Genomic DNA, 20,064 nt, shown 5'->3' with positions numbered 1-20,064 from the left:
ATGTTTTAGTCCGTTTCTCCCTTAATATACTTCATTTACAGATTTTTTTGTTATTATTATTTCCCACTGCAAAGTGTCCATATTAAGGATAGAGTAACTATTTAAGTCTTGAAAACTGAGACTGCTTTATACTGTATTCACTGGCTTCAGCGAGATGCCAATACCCTGCACACCTGCCCTTTATTCTCCAGCTACCCACTGCTGCTGTCAGTACATTGTTTGCTTCTGAATTAGAGGCAGGCTCAGTCATTGTCTGTACATCTATCCATTTGCCATAAGCACCGCTGTGGTCTTTTGACATGCAGGCTTATTTGCCCACTCAGGGCAAAATCAGAGGAAGAATAGCAAGATTGCTTGCTTTCAGACTGACTTAAGAAAAAGAAAATTGATGTGAAATAGTTAGACTTGATTTTGTTTGTGAAAGAACAACAGGATGATGAAGTATTTTAGTAAATATTAAGCATATCTCAGAAGCAAAATCTCTTTGTTATCGGACTTTTCTCATGTGTAGAAGCTGAGTATTGTAGTGCAGAAGCTTAGTATTGCAATAAAATCAGTAAAAGTACATGGTGATTTGCATTGCTTGCAGGCAGATGTCCCCATTGGCCACACTTGAAAATCTTACACCAGTGGTCTCTCATATTTGTAGCTCATCTAGTAAATACAGACACTGTCACTAAAGAAGCATCTTCAACATTTTTGTTTAATTTGCTAGCTCTAATACAAGCTCCTTAAACTGAAGAGGTTATGACTTTATTTACAAGAACATAAGCAGTGACACCACTGCTGACTTTTCAGTTGATGGTGCACGTAGCAGATTATTTGGACGTAAATGTTTTTCAGGACAGAGACTCTCAGTAAGATGTGCTGTTCTACAAAATGTGTGTATTACTGCTGCTGAAAAAATTAAACCAGAAATGACAATTGCTTGGCACTTTTCAGTTATTACTATTAAGGAAAACTTGAAAAATAGCAGAAGGATGTCCTTGTGCAGGCTTGTCCTGGATGGAGTGACTTACTCTCTCTGCGGAGATAGCCTACTAGTTTGTCTAGATAGTCAAGGCCCTGAAATGGCATCTATTTCTCATATGTATCTGGCAAAATGACAGCTTATCCAGGTCCAGTATTTAGAGGTCAAGAGATTGACCTGGAAATTCCAGAGCAATGAAGTTACGTGAAGAGTTCCTATCAGTAGCAGCTTTTCTCGCGGATTTTAACTGATAAAGGCTCCTCCTACTGTTTGGTTTTATCTCAGCAGTGTTATGCACGTGGTCACGTGAGGCTTATGGGGCACACAGCTTCCTCCACTGAGGTGAAACTATCACAGGGCTTTACGTTGTTGAAAGGAAGAACAAGCTTGCAAAGTTTTGTCCTGTGGTACAAAGGCTTTTTATCCACCTGAAAAGAAAAATATATAAAAGATTTTCCTAGGAAAAAAGTATGACCTACATTCTAGATGTGGCCAAGGGTTTTCACACCAGTATAAGGCAAGTGTGCTTAAACAGTCTTAAATTTATTTCACTACAGTTGGGAACATGGGATAGACACATAACCGTACTGTCTCTACAAATTGTTCTGGGTATAAGTAACTGCTAGTTCAGGTTTACACTAAACTCTTCAAATCATTTCAGCAGCTGTTAAAGCATGGTAATGAATTTATTTAGGAAAATGACCATATTTTCACTTTATGTGTACTTACAAGAATCCTTGTCACAGGGGAATCAGTTAGAGGACTTTCTGATTACATCTTTATTCTAAAAAAGCTGACTGTAAGTAATATATCCAAGAAATAGCCTTGGTGTATTACTGCATTACATATCAAAAGTCATTCACCAGCAGGAGAATCAGCAAAACATGTAAAACATTATATGCAGCTTTATTTTCATCAAGAATTTGAAAGCGGCAAACATATTTACTGCTTCATCATCCCATACACCATCAGAATAGCTTTTGAGGAGACCAGGTTTCCAGACAAATTCAGACTACCAAATTTTCAGAGGAAGGCATGCTGAAGTTATTGTTTCTAGTGTTAATTATTAAAATAAATTTAATAAATTCTTCGTTAAAAATATCAGCAAAGGAAATGGATATACAGATACACAAATATTGTGGAGTCTTCCAGTGAATAGAATCTGAATGAAATTGAGGACATCTGAAAGAATGGGAAAAATTAAAGAATCAACAGAAGTATTGATGGCAAGATGGAGGAAAAAATTCTTGCCCAGTCTCTGAATACTGGAATTGTATGTGTGAGCTCTCTGTACTTGGTGCAATTATTTTGTATCCTGCTTATTCAAGACATGCAATTTATATTATGCAAAACTTTGGAAGAATGCAAAGAAACTTCAAAACACTTCTTAGACTTTATTCAGCAATACTTTCCAAGATATCCATTTTCCCCCCTCTAAAACATATGAAAAATAGGAGAAATTCCATCCAATCAATAAGAAAAGATAGAGCACTGAAATTGGTTATTCAGAATCATTTGCTAGATTATTCAGAACAATATATGTTTTCTACATTCTTTTAGTATGATAACAGGAAAGTTTTTGAAGCAGAAACATAACCCAAAACCAAAATCACCAGTCTCCATGTGTAAATTTGTGTGTGTTTCTTTATATGTTTTAAAAGGTTGTATTTCCCAGGTATTCCATTGCTAAGGAACTTGTAATTTCTATACACTTTCAAATCAAAATCCTCATAGGAAATAAGGAAAAGCTTAAAGCACCATTTTCTTGAATGGGTAATAAACCAGTCTAATATATGGCATTCCTACTTTAGACTACTTCTCTATTGATAGTTTCATGGGATTTATTCAACTGTGAAGGCTTCTTTATTTTGTTCTGCTTTTTCTAATTTTTAATGGTGAATCCCAAAAGAGACTGAGGTGTAGAGACACAGATAACTTATGAAGTAATATACTGACAAATCTGATAAACTGCTTTGTGCTACATTTGGTTAGACCTGGACAGATACGATTAGCAAACGTTCATTTTTAGGGATTCCTGCCAATTGTCAACATGTAGGACAGCTGAGAACTGCCTGTTCTTGAACACAAATGCTACCATAGTCTTTGTTTTCGGTTTCTGGCAGAAGAATATCAAGTCTGTTCTGAACCCACGGGCAATAATCTTATTTTACCAGAATGCCACATTCCAAAGGTTCATAACAGTATTCCCAACTGCTTTTAGTGCTTAGAGCACTGCTGTACATTCAAAGCTGGCGTCCACCCAGCAGCTCTTTTCGCAGTGTCTAGAATACCAGAACAGCCTGCACTGAAAGATGGGTTTGTCTGAAACCCTAATCACCTCCTGCATTGCCACAGCAGTACATGCTGCAGACGTCATGTGTCTCTTGCTGGAACTGTGGTATAACTCCAGTGTACCTGTGAAGGTGTTCTTGTATTTAAGCAGTAAAACCCAGAAGCAGTGTTGAATCAAAGCCACTTATGTTTTTCCGATTCTATATATCCTGTCTTAAGAAAAGACGACTAGAGTCAAATTAATTTCTCTTTTATGGTAGACAGGATTTCTTTTGTTTCTTCTTTAAGCATCACTCTTGTCCCTAATGTACCTAATACACTATACTTGTGCTTGCATCCAGGAGGATGCCCAACTGTTGTAGAATTCTTTAAAGGTTTCTTGAGAATCTTTATGATACATCCATACTCCATACATGTTTGCACTCTAAGTCTCTTACACAGCATCTATCTAAACCTCACCAGAAAGAGGAAGAGCATAACTTTGCCAGCTGCATAGAACACATTGAATTTGGGAGTGTGATATAGCACAGATATTTCTTCAGATAACCTGAATGCAGGGAAATCCAGTACAGGATGACCTTCATATTTAAATTTTCAATAAGTGTATTTCTGGTGTTCCAGAAGCTGGTATGCAAATCAGGCCATGTGATGCAAAAATCCTAAAGCTGCTGAAGTAAATTTTTATTATGGTTTGTGTTTCTCTTAAGACAAGCTTGTCTTTGAACCTAAAGGCATTCCGTGTCGAAGTAGAGGTTAATTGTCAGCCTGCCACTTCAGCACATACCACAGAAACCACTGCACAAACCAATGCGATGGTCACTGAGTGGCTCCAGAGCCAGAGTACATTTACAAAGCGTGTCTTAGAAGTGTTTTGATAGCTCTGTGGTCTGGAGATGCTAGTCAGTTCATCTGTTTCTTAGTCCTAGTCATCTTTCTTTAACCGAATTATGAGAATATTTTGAGTGTTGACCTACTTTTTAGTCTCATAGAGGACAAAATATCCTAACAGGTGTGACTAGCATGACCTTAGTGCTTGGGCATGAAATGGGCAATTAGAGTAAGTAAACTATAAAATATTCATAGCACATGATATTGTTGTGATTTTCTGGCAGATTGATTGCTTCAGTCAGGCTGAGGGGACTGGCTGCCAAGAACTTACACTGGCTAGTTAAAGCACTCATGATAATAGGTCCTTCTGGTAAAAATTACAGAACCTGGAGGTCAAAGAACATTAAAAAAAAAGAGTGAAATAAAAATGGCTCTGTTGTGCTTCTATTCTGTCCTAGGTGGGAGCAAGCAGATCAGCATGCTAAAATACCTGGCAAAGGGTTGCTTGCTTTTCCCTGTGCAACATTCCATTAGGAGTAGGGAAAAAGCTCTTCTTTTAAAATTAATACCTGATAAGGAGCTACTAGCAGAAAGGTTATAAGGTTATGCTAAAAGCTACTTGACAGAACTTGTCCTTACTAAAGAATTAGTTTAAATGGCATGCACTCAAGCTAATGCCCCTCAAGTTAATATTGCTTGAATGAGGAAAGCCAACCTCTAAATTAACATTATAGCAATACAGAGTAGCTGTGTTCATAGCTGATGAGTTAGTAGCTGAGCTGATTAGCTCAGGAAATCAATCCCCTGAGCTGATTTCTGCTGATGGGCCAGACAACTCCATGGTCGAAAGCATAACTATTCTTGAATGAGAGTTACTGGCTTTTTTGGTGGGTATTTTTTTCATGAATGGGACCCAAGTTATCAACAGCAACAACATTAACTGAAGCTAACTCTGCAGTGAAAAAAGAGTCATGTATGTCTTAGTGACCTGATGCTTTCAGATAAGTCAGTGAGCAATAGGTCAGAACTGCTGTTACACAGATTGGAGAATCCAGCCAAAGGCGACAGGTATGGAGTTGAAAAAACAAATGAAGATCTCTGATTCTGAAAAGCATTGAACATCCTGCTTCCCTGTAAGATACTGGCTCTTGACTTCATTGGAAATCAGACCACTTATTTTGTTCTCTGGGGCACAGCTTTTTTGAACAGTTTGACTTGAAGACTTGATGACATTGTGTTTTCTGGATGAGAAATATTAAGAAGTCTCAGGCTCCCCTACGGCTCTCCTCTAGGGTCCTGTAAAGTCCCCAGCTCCCTTCACAGGCTGGGAGAGGAGTTGTCTCTGCATGTGGCCAAAGGCAGATCTTGGGAAGGATGTTCCCACTGAAATTTGCATGTTTCTCTTTTTGCTTTTACACTTGGAAATTTAGCAAATGGGACTTCATCCTTTCACTGAAGTTCACAGGAGTTTTGCTCAAGTAAAAGTGAGAAGGCACAGCTTCAGCTTTGAAGATAGGCTTATGCTTAGATGCAAGGGAAGGATATGCTTAAATAACAGAATGGCTGTCACAGAAGTGACAACAGACAGACAGGTGTATGACACAAAGGAGTAACTAGCAAGAGAGATATTAGCTATTGCTGTAAAAATACAAAACAAGGGCACTGCTGAGGCATTGAAGGACAAAGTGTTACTTTGCATTTCCTTCTCTCAGTGGCTACTGAGGGGTAGTAGTTGAAGATTTAAATTCTCTTTACAAATTCTTTATGAAATTATATAAATTGAAAAATATTTGCCTGTGAAGAAGAAATAATGTATTTGGATGCAGTCATGTCTCTAGAGTAAATACCCAGTTAGGCAGTTGTTTGAAATGTGTATAATTTTCCTCAATAGCTACTCAAGTCTGACAGTTAAAAACAAGTTTACAAGCAGATTAAGGGCACTGCTATAGAAATTAGATTTAAAAATGAATGTAAAAAGGACAGACGGGAACCACTCTTGTTAAATTTCCATATTCAGCTTAATTCAAGTCAGGCCAACTTTCCACATCAGATCAAAGAGAGGATACTAAGCTTCTTTTTGCAATGACCAGATACCCAGGCTACTTCATGTGCAAGGTCAGAAGGTAATTTCCTTCTTTCTGAAATACTGAGGAGCTGTGTCTGTGCTCGGGACAACATGGGGACCACAGCAGCTTTAATCCAGCTAGTGATTTAGCCTTTCATTTCCTTGTTCTCTCTTTTCTTTTGTATTGCCTTCAGAAATTAAGTAACCACATTGTATCTTATATCCTTTTAAAAAACTGGCACAGTTCTGTGTAAGGGTAGAAAATCTAGAAGAAGGAAAATACAGACAAAGGTAATCTCTGAGGTCTGGCAGCTTTTCCTATTGTCACTACTTCAGTTGAGCACAAAGACTTTTTTCAGGAGGGGGAGATTTTTTATCTTTTTATATCAAATAATTTTACTTAAAAAGCTCTAACATTATATTGTTGTAAAACTCCCTAATGCTAATGTGTTCTGCATCCCATTAAAGTACAACACCATTCATTTAGGCAACTTCATACTGATATACTCTGTCCCACTGATGGAACTACTTTAATAGGGACTATCATCAGTTATGTGTATAAATACCTTACATGCTGAGTAGAATTTGAGTCTATGAAGTGTTGCTTGACCTCTGGGTGGTGTCATATTTATATATCACTTCCAGTGTGTGAAGTTACCTTTCTACTCTGCATTACCTTTGGTGCCCTTACTCAAAAGAATGGAAATTGGAAAAATTACAATTTCCCTCCAGTTCTGTCTTACTGTTTATAGCTATGGAAATTGAGACCATGAAACTCTAGGACAAATAATTTTCCTGCATCATCTTGTGGTCTGGAAGAAGGAAGAGCTGCAATGCTCTGCTGTAAGCTCTGATTTTTCAGACAGGTTTTCTCTTCTCTTTATGAGACAAATAGTTCTGTATCACATTTCAGCTGTTCTATTAGAGTTCCCATTGTTTGGTGAGAGAATCTCATTATCATTTCAGAGTGCTTTATCTTACTGATCTTTTGCAGGTCACTGTTGTAACTTGGAAGCATGGCAAAGTGGCAAAAGATTCAGTAACTTTATATCTGTTCTTTCAGGGCTACAACTTGTGTTTCTTTTTGGGGCAGAAGCTCTCAACGCTCTTTTTAGCATTTTATGGAAATTTAGCAAGCCAGTAGAAGAAAAATCAAATAACATGTAAACTTTTTTCTCTTACAAAACTAATTACAAGAGAGTAGTACAATCAACAAATCAAATTTGTAGTTAGAGTTGCATTGATTGTGCTTAGTTGATTGAATTGATCTGATAATGAATTAGTATCTGTGTGAAATTAAATCAACAGCCTCCAGTTCCAGATGGAAGGAAGATTCAAATTATGAAGCTGTTCAGCACAGTCAGAGAAGTGCAAAGAATTTAACTCCCAGCTTTTCAAGGCACAGCTGTAACAATCAGATTTGCTTCATGAGTTACTTTTTTTTTCTTTTTTTCACCTACTTGTTCTGCTGTAGAGAAGGTGGGATTCTCAATACCAAAATAAATGCTCACAGTGTAAATGTTGATGTAGCCAGCTTCTCAGTTAGCACCTTTTTAGTTCATAGAGAGTAATAAGTACTTGTAGGATGTACATAATTCCATTCCAAATTATGTGTTTAAAAATGGTCACATAAATCATACCTTTCAACTTTTTATTTCTCTTCACTGACTCTAAAGAAAGTGCAAGGTATTATCTTGACTGTAGACATCTGCATTGCAGATATAAAATATTAGGTGGAAATTATCTTATTAAAATGGCTCAATTGCTTTTTTCCAGAAGATTAGTTTCATACAAACACACTCTTGCTGTATCCAATAAAGCATGCTTATTGAAGGTAACATTTGCTAAAATGTAGATACTGAAGTGTTAGTACTTCCTTATGCCCACAGATGTGTATTCACATTTTGGGAAGTGTTACAGAAAGATCAAAATAAGGAGGTAGAAAATCCTAATGGTACAAAATACAGAAGAAAAGGAAATAGTATTTAAAGAAGAAAGAAGAAGCTCCTCTGATTGCATGGAATTGAGCTCTTCAGAAGTAGTAACACAGATGAGGGTGCTCCAAGAATGCCTCTGGTTTGCAAAGCAAGCTTGTAGTTTTTTTATTGCATAGACCATAAAACTACTAAGCTACAGCTCATTTCTGGTCAGAGAGGTCTAGAAGAAATGCACCATCTCTGGAGCACAGTTGGACATTTGTGGTTGCAATCCCGTATTTCCTTCTCAAAAAGGAGCTAAGGAATTCATATGATCTGGTAAAGTGGACCAATTTGGAAAACAAGCTAAGAATATAAGTTAGTTAAAGAATGTCTTTGGTTTTCTTCTCTCTGTAAATTAGATATCATATGCTAGGTTTCGGTTTTTATAATAATATAAATGTATTCAAATAATTATCATAATGAAAGTAAGAAAAGATAGTCTTATCAGTGGGAATTTGCAAGGACTACTACATCTCGGATGGGGAAGGACAGTTGGAGCGTCAATGAGTTCAGTTTCTTTGATTTTCTCTGGTTTTGGTGTAGCCAGTTACTTTTCCGCCCTTTTGGTCATTTACACAGTTACCTTTTTAATTTATCCATGTTTTGTAAATGGGAGACCGATACATTCCTGATAACATACTGAGCAGTGGAGGCTCCCCTCCAAGAGTGCAGCCCCGGCAGTGCTGGCATGCTAGCACTCTGGGAGAAGTTCCCATGGGATCTCCTTAGTGAGTCAGTCCGGTGCCTGAGATCCTCCACAAACCACGTTGTCCTAGTGTCTTTGCTCATGAAACTGCCTAAGACATTTCGCCTTGTGCTGAGCCCTCATCTGTGTGTCAGGTTTTTAATAGGGCCACCCAGCAAGAACATAAGGAGGCCTCTGGTTTATATCCCATTGCAGCAGGAGCCCTGGTATCCAGCAGTGATTCTAGGAGAAAAAGAAATAATTCTATGATTTCTTTTATGTGACTTGATGTATTGACTGTCAGCTGTATTGGCAGAAAGCTGCTTTTCCAGTTCAGCCGTGCCTCCACAAGGGAAGGCTTACAAGCTGTATCAGTATTTTTTCAAATCTTAAATTATTGAAATAAATGTATTTAAATTATCAGATACATTCAAAAGCTCGAGAGTAAATATTCATCACCCCAAAGATTAAGGAATCTAATCATGTTTTATAAGAGATATGCTCCTGAACTCTAGCTCTTTCTTATCTGGTACAATAACTTAGTAAATGATTCTGAATAGGAGGTTCTTATTCATTTTTTTTAATGCACTCTCTCTGATACAACCATCCTTTGTGAAGGATGCTTACATTTTCCTTGACTGTCATTCAACTGGTCAGCAGATAACCTCCTTATCCTAGCATTCTCCAAAATTTTTCAAATGGAACTTATCTAAATTGGATGCTCCAAGTGCTGCTCTGAAATCTTTTCTTCACGCAGCTGAGAGCTAGTAGCAACACCTTCTTGCTGAAGCATTTTTTCCTTAAGGAAAAATAAATGATCTGGAGAACAAAAACATGATAAAATAACACAGTATCTGAAACCTTCAGGACTCAAGTACTATTTAATTCACATAGACAAGCTTTATTAAAAGAATATTAATAATGTAACCTAAGGAAGTGAACGCTGGGAAACATAAGAAAGGACTAAATAGCAAATGAGTATGCATGACAGGTAATGTTATGCAGATTTTCCATCATTCCTGGCCATTGGAGATCTATTCATTAATAGTTTTGTGTTTAATGATAAATCATAAAATTTATGGTTTGTATGGGAATGCTTCAGTTTTAATTTATTTTACAATTTTGACCTTAAGCATGAGACAATCAGGACCAAAACTAACTTCCAACAAAGAAACTTGATGTCCCTACTTTACTAGTGTTGTAATGCTACTCTGAGTTTGCAGAATATTCCTGTGTTGTGTTCTCTCTCCTCTTTTGAAGCAAAGATCCCCTTATGCCTCTGTTGAATCATGTCACTAGGAACTAAAGAAGCATCTACTGTGAGCTAAAGACCCACATAGAGCAGGATTTCTGAGAATGACATAAGATCTCCTTTTATATTAAAGAAAAACATCCAATCATGTTTCTTACTTTTAAAATAAACTTTTATGCCCAAAAAGTAGGGAAAACAAACATTAATATATTGAAAGCTCATATATGTGCATAGATGTACTCTACTCAGTTTAATTTAAAAAAAAAACAAACTGTAGCTGTCTAGCCTTTGTATGAATTACTGTATGCTCTCCCTTTACAATCTTTTTATTCCTGTGTAAGGCTGAATGGAAACCTTGCAAAAAAAATCTCCTAATGAAATGGTTTTTACTCTCTACCAGTGTATTTTTGCTCTACCACTATATCATTCTATTTCCTTCACTTATAGCTCTGCAGTGCAGTATCTCCAAGTGTTTGTTTTTCAGATTATTGAAGTTCTAGAAAAATTGAAATAGATCTTTGTAGTATACAAGAATTCCTTCAAAGAAAAAAAGTCAACAAATTGATGCACTTTTTTCTGCCTTTCTAATAGCAAAAAAAATATACTTGAGGTTATTTCAAGTTGGTTAGGAAGACTGCAAATTGTATTCACAGAACAATAGCTTTAACAGAGGATGGCTATAATGTACTCCTCTGTGTTTATAAGCCAGCCTGCAGAGCAGGCTGTCACTTGGGAAATTTCTACCTGTTGTTCTATTAACAAGCAAGGAAATAACAGATCATTGCAACAAGAGGAAATATTCAGAAAAGGTTATGGGTAAGACTTCCAATTAACTTGGCTAACACAGTTATTATTGAAATTTGGAACCTTTGACTGTTTTCCCCATTATTAGATTTACACGCAACATATAAATATTCAGGTTTCTTCACAGTGTGTTTTCAGATACATTTTTTGCTTTGCAGTAGCTAATTTACTCCTTATAATGAGGTTTCCTGTGAGCATACTACTCATGAAGCATTGGTTTAAACAAGTTTGTAATATGGTATGCTGGCATACATATATGGAGCTTGCCTGTCTTGGGACAAGAATTTTATGTGGGCATTTTATTGACTATTATCTAGTAATTACAGTTTTCAAATCATTAGTTTGAGTGTACTAGTTGTAATAACTCCACTACAAATTATTAAAAATCAACAAGTTGATGTTAAATTTGCATATCTATGTGACTTGGTGGGGAAAGAATGTAAGACCTATGTTCATGTAGCTTCTTATGCAACTTTTGTATGTCACTGTATGCAGTATGGTCCAATCACGTTTTCATCCCTATGCCCAAATTCAGTGATTTCACATTTTTCCTTCTACAGAAAGATGTCTCTGTGTACATTACTGATGGTCTTCCTTAACAGGCTTTTCTGGTTTCTATTGCTAGGTAGGGCTGAACGAAACATCAAAAAAAAAAAAAAAAAAAACTCGTAATGAAATGTTTATTTCTCTTTATCTGTCTATCCATCTATATTCTTATCTTATGGCTCTGCTACATAGTATCTCTGAGCTAAATGTATTCCCTTGCCTTGACTATGGTGTTCCTTGAACTCCTCAAGAGGACTCTTCTGTGACTCAGTCCACTTAAACAGCAGAAAAAAACCTCCTCTAGACAGAGTTTCAGGGTATGACTTTATCCAAACTGTCTGGTTTGTTACTGCAGAGCTTCAGTTCTCGCCCATCAAAGCCTAATGTCTTGCTCACGGCACCCACCTTGTGCCAACTTGAGTGCCATCCACAGCAAGCCAGTTCAGATCACTGAAATGGCACAAAACTAACTTGGTAAAATCTGCTTAGACAGACATTGCAACTTCACCCTTTTCACAGTTCCTTGCATGGATCCCTCTGTGAATAACATGTAAGAGAAAGACTTCTGACTTTTGGTAAGTTGCCTTTTTCACCTTTGCCAATGATGCTGGGAAGCTGTGTTGTGCATATAATAATTGATGAAAAAATTAGCAAAATATGGCAAAACAGGAAAATATAGGTGCTTGTCCCAAACCTATCTGGAAGAAAAAATCTGTGGCAGTCTAAATATCTAATGTAAAAATATTCTGAATTCCCCTTACACTTTCAAAAATATAGCTCATAATAACACAGAGAATCTGTCTCAGCGTTTGTTATTGTCCCCTGAACTTTTACAAATAAGCTTGATCCTCAAGGCTTGCAGGATTGCATCCCACCGATTTAAGCAGTTTAGAAATATACAAGCATATACCTCCACAGCTATAAAACATTAAACCTCTAAATCTCTTAGGGTTACTGCCTGGAATCAGTTTCATTTCCTAAGGTCTGTAGTAACTTGTATATTTTTTGACTAGCCTGGAGTGATGCAGATTGCTCATGAAGTATTAGCTGCTATAATATCTCTCTTATAATAAAACTATCCTATTAGTATGTGGGAAAACAAAGTGATTTAGTGCTAAATGTTTTTTAAAAAGTCAAATCAATAAAGAGTAATAGCAAAAAAGTAAGAAACGCTATATGTTGAAAAGAAAAAAGGTCTGTCCTTCAGAACATGGACATGTTTTAGATCTCCAGCTGGTTTAGATCTATCTAAGGGCTTTGGACAGCATACATTGCATGAGCTAGTGCTGAGCCTGTTTACATTGCATGCAGTTATACCCATCCCCGTTATCTTACCTGGGGCACAGACCTGCACTACGAACCTCTTCTGAGCCCTATAGCAACATGTCCCTTCCCTTTCCTTTTGGAAAGACTCCAGAGGCCCAAATGGGGCACCAGACTTAGGCAGTGCTGGGTTGCCATACTACTGTCCTGCTACTCACGGCACCTTTCAGCTTGGTAAACCCATCATCGCAGAAAACAGTACAAAAGAATCTTGTTCTCACCTTTAGCTGTAAGAGAATATTGAAACATACTGTAAGCATTCAAGGACATATGCATTTTGAAATGAGAAGGAATGTATTTTTAACATATTTTTAGATTATTTTCCCAGGGCAACAAATTGCAAAACTTAATCACACGGTGAATGACGACAGTGCTAGGCTGTAACTAATAAAATTCACTTTTTTGTGTTAAGGCAACAGTCTGACTCCTGCTGATAATCATTTTTCCAAGCTTGATACACAACAGGAATGGACAGTTCTGCAGTCAATACTTTCAGGATCTGATAAGCAGATAATAAAAGTTAATCTGAATAAGAAATAGGCAGATTTTGGCATACCTCCAGGTTAACATTAAGGTCTGTCAGGTCTCTGTAACGTTGTCTTTGGTCTGCCAAAATGTAGTCTATCTAGGACTAGCTAATATGATGCAAAAAATACACTGTTTAATTTGTGAAATTTAGGCCTACAAGCTATTGGTGAAGGTAAAGGCATACATAAAGGATTTTTAGTATAGGGCAGCAATATCTGTTCAATTTTTATATTGTATTTTCCAGATAATGTCAGACATGTTCAGCAGCTTATCTGTCAGACAACTATGGACAATCATTTAACTTTGAAGCATTCATCCTTATCAGAGTCACATTCATCCACTTGGACATTGCAAATCAATAACTGGGAATGATTTGGGGAACATTGTGGCAAAACAATGTTTTGTTTGTTTTTAAGTTTTCCATCAGGATTACTATTCAACCTCAGTCTATCAGAGATAGCCCTTAATGAAGTAGATATTGTGTATGTTTTTTCAAGTTGGCTAAATATGTTTGATGCTAGCAACAAGTTGCTGCTAGCTGTGTCTTTTTAGTGATTCAGATTTCTGTAAGCATCTTTTTAAATTCAGGTTTAGGCAGAACCCGTTTTGAACTAAAGGGCTTGCTATATTGAGAAATCCTAGCAATTTTTCTCAGTACAACATGTTGATGACTTTGTTTCTATAAGTTCATTCTGTGTTATTTATATATTTCAGTAAAAAGCACAACCTGTACCCAGTAGCTATGGTTGAACTGCAGTACAGTCCTTCAGAAAAGCATCAATCCTGATTTGACATTACTGGTAAAATGTAGCGCTTTTCTTTTTTCTCTTTTTTCAGTAATTATCCTCCCTGGTTAAAATGAAATACATTAGTAAACAAACCTGCCTTCTGTCTTTTCTGAATGTACTTATATTTGGTTTTCAACCACTGGACCTCTGATAACTAGGCAGAAGATAAACTCCTTTAATGTCAAACTTCTGCTCCTCGTATTAGATGTGAGACTATGATTAAGTCCCAACCCCTTAACCTTCTCTTTGATGAGCTAAGTAGATTAACCTCCTGGAGTCTTTCACTAGTCTTCTAATTCTTTAATCATTCCCTAAGCTCTATTATGAACCTTGTCCAATTCCTTAGCATCCTTGAAATTTGGATGCTTGAAATAGGCACAGTGTTCCAGCTACAGTTACACTGGTGCCAAACACAGAAGTAATATATTGTACTTCTGTCCCCCTCAATCAAGTCTTACGAGTAAATTGGGAGTTGGCCTGCCTCATTTTATACGGATGAAACACAGCGACACCGTCTTACCCTTGAGACTTATTGTCATCCTTTTTGCCATGCTGCGTCTGTGGTAGCATCCAGATTCTTATTCTCAGTACTGCTCTTCTGCAGGCCTGCTGGAACGGGACTTGGTGGGTTTGGCAAGCTTCAATTTAGCTTTCACGTAGAGCTCTCCACTCTGTACAACACATAGAATTTTTTTTCTTTGATGACGCTCCATTCTGGAGAAGATGTGTAATCAGCTGTGGCAGCAAGCTGGCATTTTAAAATAGCCACACTGAGCTTCCCTCCAGTAGCAGGAAGTGGGTGAGCTAAGAAAAGACAGCACACTAAGCTGTTTGTAGCTTTGTTCATGCATCCCGATGTGTTCTTGGATGGGGACAGTAAGAAAACAAAACCGCTGCATGTTGGACCTCTGTCAGCCTCACACCTCAAGAGAGAGGAATGGCTAAATCAATACCTGGGACGGCACAGAGAAACAGACTGAAGTTAATATTTTATACTTCATTTTCTTTCTAAGTTCTTAAAGAGATGAAGTGCTTCATGGTTCTCTTTTCCTATATTACCTCCTATTTTTTAGTAATTTCCATTCCCATAGTGTTCTTACCACCCATATATCTGTTAGCATGGAGAATTGTTTAAGAGGTATGGTTCAGTCCCTGCTATTGCCACTTGACCCTTTTATATCTTGGGCCAAATTCCCAAGTTACTTTATAAGTCTGAGGGCGAAACCAAAGCTTTGACAAAGTCAGAAGGTACTCTGCTGTCAGTATGGCCAGGGCTAGACTCTTCCTTCAGGCTTTTTCTGCACGTTCTTAAAATAAAGGCATTTAAGTAACTAGATGCCTATGGCTCTTTATTTTTTTTCTCCTGTGCATTTAAAAATTGAAGACAATATTTCAAGTGTAGACTAGTTGTTTTGACCCTTATACTGCCCCCATCTTTCAGGGGAGTGATGTCACTCAGTTCAGTGCAAAGGCCAAGTGTACAAAAGAGTTTGTTACTATCTGTTGACAAATAAGAGTGTATGGTTTCATAGAGAGAGCTCAAGGAAGGTCATTCATTGGCTTCAGTTAGCAACAAAGGATTGTTCCTATTGGAAGGGAACAATAGAGTAACTTGCATCAGGCTTAGAAAAATCTAAGATAATAAAATTCCTTTCTTAAAAGCTAATATATGCAGTTAGGATCAAATTAAAAATACCAGCATGAATTGAATAAATTATGAGTAGCTGAGGGATATTACAAACCATTTGCTTAGAAGATGTATTGTGGTAGGATTTACTTCAATGAAGGAAAGTGTTCATTGAGCTTCTAACGTGTCCCGCTCTGCTCTGTACTGATGTGACCTCACCTCGAATATTGTGTGCAGTTTTGAGCACCACAATGTAAGAAAGATATTAAACAATTGGAGAGTGTCCAAAGGAAGGCGATGAAGATGATGAAGGGCCTTGAGGAGAAACCGTGTGAGAAGAGGCTGAGGTCACTTGGTCTGTTCAGCCTGGAGAAGACTGAGGGGAGACCTCATTGCAGTTACAAGTTCCTCATGAGAGGAAGAGGAGGGACAGGCACTGATCTCTTCTCTGTGATGGCCAGTGACAGGACCTGAGGCAATGGCCTGAAGTTGTGTCAGGGGAGGTTTGGGTTGAATATTAGAAAAAGATTCTTCCCCCAGAGGGTGGTTGGGTGCTGGAAAAGGCTCCCCAGGGAAGTGGTCACAGCACCAAGCCTGACAGAGTTCAAGTGTTTGGATGATACTCTCAGGCATATGGTGTGAATCTGAGGGATGGTCCAAGATATGGACTCAGTGATCCTTGTGTGTCCCTTCCAACTCAGGATATTCTGAAATTCTGTGGTTCTGTGACTCTGTAATTCAGTTTTTCTACATACATGGTTGTACAAATGACTTTTCAAAGTTTTGTGAAAACATGTTCTTGTTTTGAGGTTGAATAGTAATCCTGATGGAAAACTTAAAAACAAACAAACAAACAAACAAACACCAAAAAAAAACCACCAAAAAATCACCAGAACCATAAAGTTGAAAAATACAGTTGCAGACACAGGTGTATAAGTGTATTTATTTTTTCAAGCTTGCAATGACTTTGAGAATGAATGAGTGAATCTATGACCAATAACACAAAAAGGGAAGTGACACCAGTTTTTTGGATGTATTTTTGAAGGATAACAGGAAATGCTATGGAAGTTTCACAGGTAAGAGATACTGCTAAGTGGACTATTATTTTTCTTATTCTCATTTCTATATATGGATCATGTTCACATTTACTGTACCTCTTAAACATGTTACATACTTTTAGGAAAGCATCTGCTTGCCCTGGTTTCCTTGCCACTTTTCATTAGCAATAAAGCAGCAATATTTCTGAGTATTTCATTTTATGGTTTTCTTCTTTCAATAGTAATTTCTTATGAGAAAGCAATCAAGGAAAAAACTAACAGTGTTCATCAACTCAAATTAGTCTTTGCAAGTGGGAATGGTCAATAGTTTTACAGGAAAGAAGTCCACATGTGTGACAATGAACTGTTGATTAAGTGACTGATTATAAATTGTGCGATCACTGTATTTTAAGATTATTTCATTATTCAGAAACTGATTAATTAGTGCTGCTATTAGAATTTACGCTGTCACATTTGTAAGATACTCCAGCAAGGGGCAGTGCAGGACACACAAAGCAGTCTTCACAGTAAATCAACTCTTCCCTAGAGAGGTTTAAGCATGTTTATTTCAGTTATTCTTTGTGCTTATCATAGAAATTTAAGCAAATTAAAATAATTTTAAGTTGAGCAAACGCTCCTGTTATTGGTCTATATATTATTTCTGAAATGGTGTTAAAAAGGCAAAACTCCTTCTTTAAGGCAATTAATGATTGTATCATTCCTTGACATTTGTAATCTCTATTAAGTCTATCTAAGACAATGGAACAAAAGATAAGGGCTGCAGAATCAGATGTGTATCTTACTTTTTAGCTTTTAAAAAACAACTATATGAAAGGTTTTTCATATTCTTCCAGATAGATGAAATTCATAAAACATCCTGTATATATATCCTGACACAAGCAGAAGACAGGCAATGATTTGCATCTTTATGCAAATCAGTAGAAAACATCAATCAGACCAAAATGTCATTCAGAAACTTTTATGGAACTAAACAATGCCTGCAAAGAAATTTTCATTGAACAAAGCCATTTCGTATAACAGAAAGAATTTCAACCTTTTCTTATTCCTCTGTTGATTATATCAGTGGGGCAAAAGAGGACATAAGAGAGTGCAGAAGTTGTTCTAGGGTATTTTGCACCTTGGTTTGCATTTGTCTCCTGATTTTCTTAGAGCAATAATCAACCTGATGATTGATAGTGAACTGAAACACAGGTGTCAGAATCTGAACTGTATTTCTCTGTTAAATACTACGTTTGACAGATCCATTTTTTAAAAGTAGCAACCTATTTGCTAATGGTACAGCAGTCTATGAAATCAGATTGAAAAGATGGACCAGAAAAATACGAGCATGTTCTGAGGTAAATTGGACATCCAGTTTATGAAAGCTTGGATAAATTCGCCTTGTCAGAACCAGTGATATTATTGACCTACTAATCTAATTCTAGTTGTCTCCTATATATTTAGTTATACTTGTTTCCCTTTATTTACTGTATGAATTAAATTTTGCAAAGATTCTGCATTCCTCCAGTTTGATTGAACCTTAAATTTTTTAACACAAGAGCTTTCATTTTCCATTTGAGAAATGCAAGTGATATAAGTTTAGTGTAGTTCTAGAAGCAACAAACCCCAGTGCCTCATTTTTCAAGGATGTGCAAGTTATTTAAAGCATTTGGGGTTTGTATACCATTTGTAAATTTAAGATAAAAATAATTAGTCTATCAAGGTTAGCTGTGTGCGAACCATGCCCAACATCCTGTTCATCATGAAACTTCTCCTGTTTAAATTAAATACCTTGCAATATTTGGGTTTTAATAAGAAGTGTAAATGTCCTCAACAGACTAGGTTTTAGTCCTGTGTGTTGGTACAGTAGGTTTGTACCCACTTCTACTGTCATTAACAGGTAGATGGGCCTTTCTAGTAGCAGAGCATTAACACCATTCAGTGCTTCTGACCCCAAAAAGGAAAAAACAACAGAAGTCAATTAAATTTATTCTTAGCATTGTGTCAGATCACTAACATTTCATATTTAAATAGATATTGAAGATCAGTTAATATATAAAGCCTTAATGGATTCAGTTAGGCAAGCTCCAGGCCTTCACCATGCTTGTACAAAGAAGTTGTCTCACTCTCACAGTTTTATTGAAACAAAACACGACCTGCAGTGGAGCTGACAGCTGAACAGTTAGGTTACAAATCAGACTGTGATGGTAGGGCACACAGAATGAATATTGCCAGGCAGCTTGTCAAAGGCAGAGTGAAAAACAAGGCTCGATGAATAGAGGAGCTTGGTGTATGTAGTGCAAGGATGCAGAAGCAGCACGAGGGACCCTGGCCGACACTACCTACAAAAAGACGTGCCATGGCACATTAATTTTCCCATGTCATGGGAGTGTGAGGCTTTCATTAACAAAAAACATTCCAGAAGTTGAATGATGAATATTCAAAAGGAGAGGTATTTAATTAATATCTGTAACAGTGACAAGCAGTGACTAAAAAGAGAGTTGAACCAAGACCATGAGCTTTTTCTCCCACCATGTGAGTTAATGGGCTAATGACAGCCTGTCTGAATGACATTTGTGTATGGAGTTGTAATCAGAAGGATGATTTTAACCAGAAGTCTTTTGCTGTGATCAGTTAATGCTGATCAAATGAGTTCCCAGCACCGATTTGGATCAAGCGATAGGTGATCCCTTTGAGTGATTCTAGCATGTAGTTCTGGCTTCCCAGGGAATGCACTTCTCTGCAGCCTTGCCTGGCAAATGTAATTGGCAGGGTAGTACTGGTGTCTTCCAGTTTTGCTTTCTCATCTTGATACATGCCTACAGCAGGTCCTCTGGAATAACATTTTGGGCACTCAGAGTCTCGAAATAATAAATATTTTTGAGAATATAGAGATTTTTAATTTTATTACCAGGGACATGCACAACTATTTTCCAGATCAAAATGCTTCCGATACAGAACTGCAACTCTTCACAACAATAGTAAATGCTGTCACTGAAAATAAAAGCAGATACAGGTTAGAATAAAGGTATCAGCACTGTGGAGTACGATTTGGGGTTTTTCATTTTTAATTAAGGTTATTGGAAAGCTACATAATTGTTACTTGCACATGGAGGAAAGAAGATCAATGTGTGCTATAGAGGAGTTCAAGAAAATAATCTATCTTAAGAAGCTATAAAGGTAGACTAATTTAAAGAAAAAATGAACAGCAGTGGAGAACAGTAGTGAAGCAATTATGGGAGTCATTGCAGAAGACTGTAAGAGATGTATGCTACTGGCCTTGGTTTCTCTAAGTTTTAGCATTTGCAGTGGCTGTGAGATAATTAAAATGCAAATGTAC

The 20,064-nt window shown here is 37.1% G+C and overlaps 1 protein-coding gene across 19 annotated transcripts in view; it reads left to right on the top strand.

Annotated features, from left to right (window-relative positions):
* Nucleotides 1-20,064, top strand: part of LOC108496469 (poly(rC)-binding protein 3-like) — a 492,944-nt gene that overhangs the window by 278,960 nt on the left and 193,920 nt on the right. The gene's annotated exons all lie outside the window — the stretch shown is intronic.

Source organism: Lepidothrix coronata, unplaced genomic scaffold (genome assembly GCF_001604755.1).
Source record: "Lepidothrix coronata isolate B3197 unplaced genomic scaffold, Lepidothrix_coronata-1.0 Scaffold40, whole genome shotgun sequence".
Classification (NCBI taxonomy): domain Eukaryota; kingdom Metazoa; phylum Chordata; class Aves; order Passeriformes; family Pipridae; genus Lepidothrix; species Lepidothrix coronata.
This window is presented reverse-complemented; position numbering and strand designations above follow the sequence as displayed.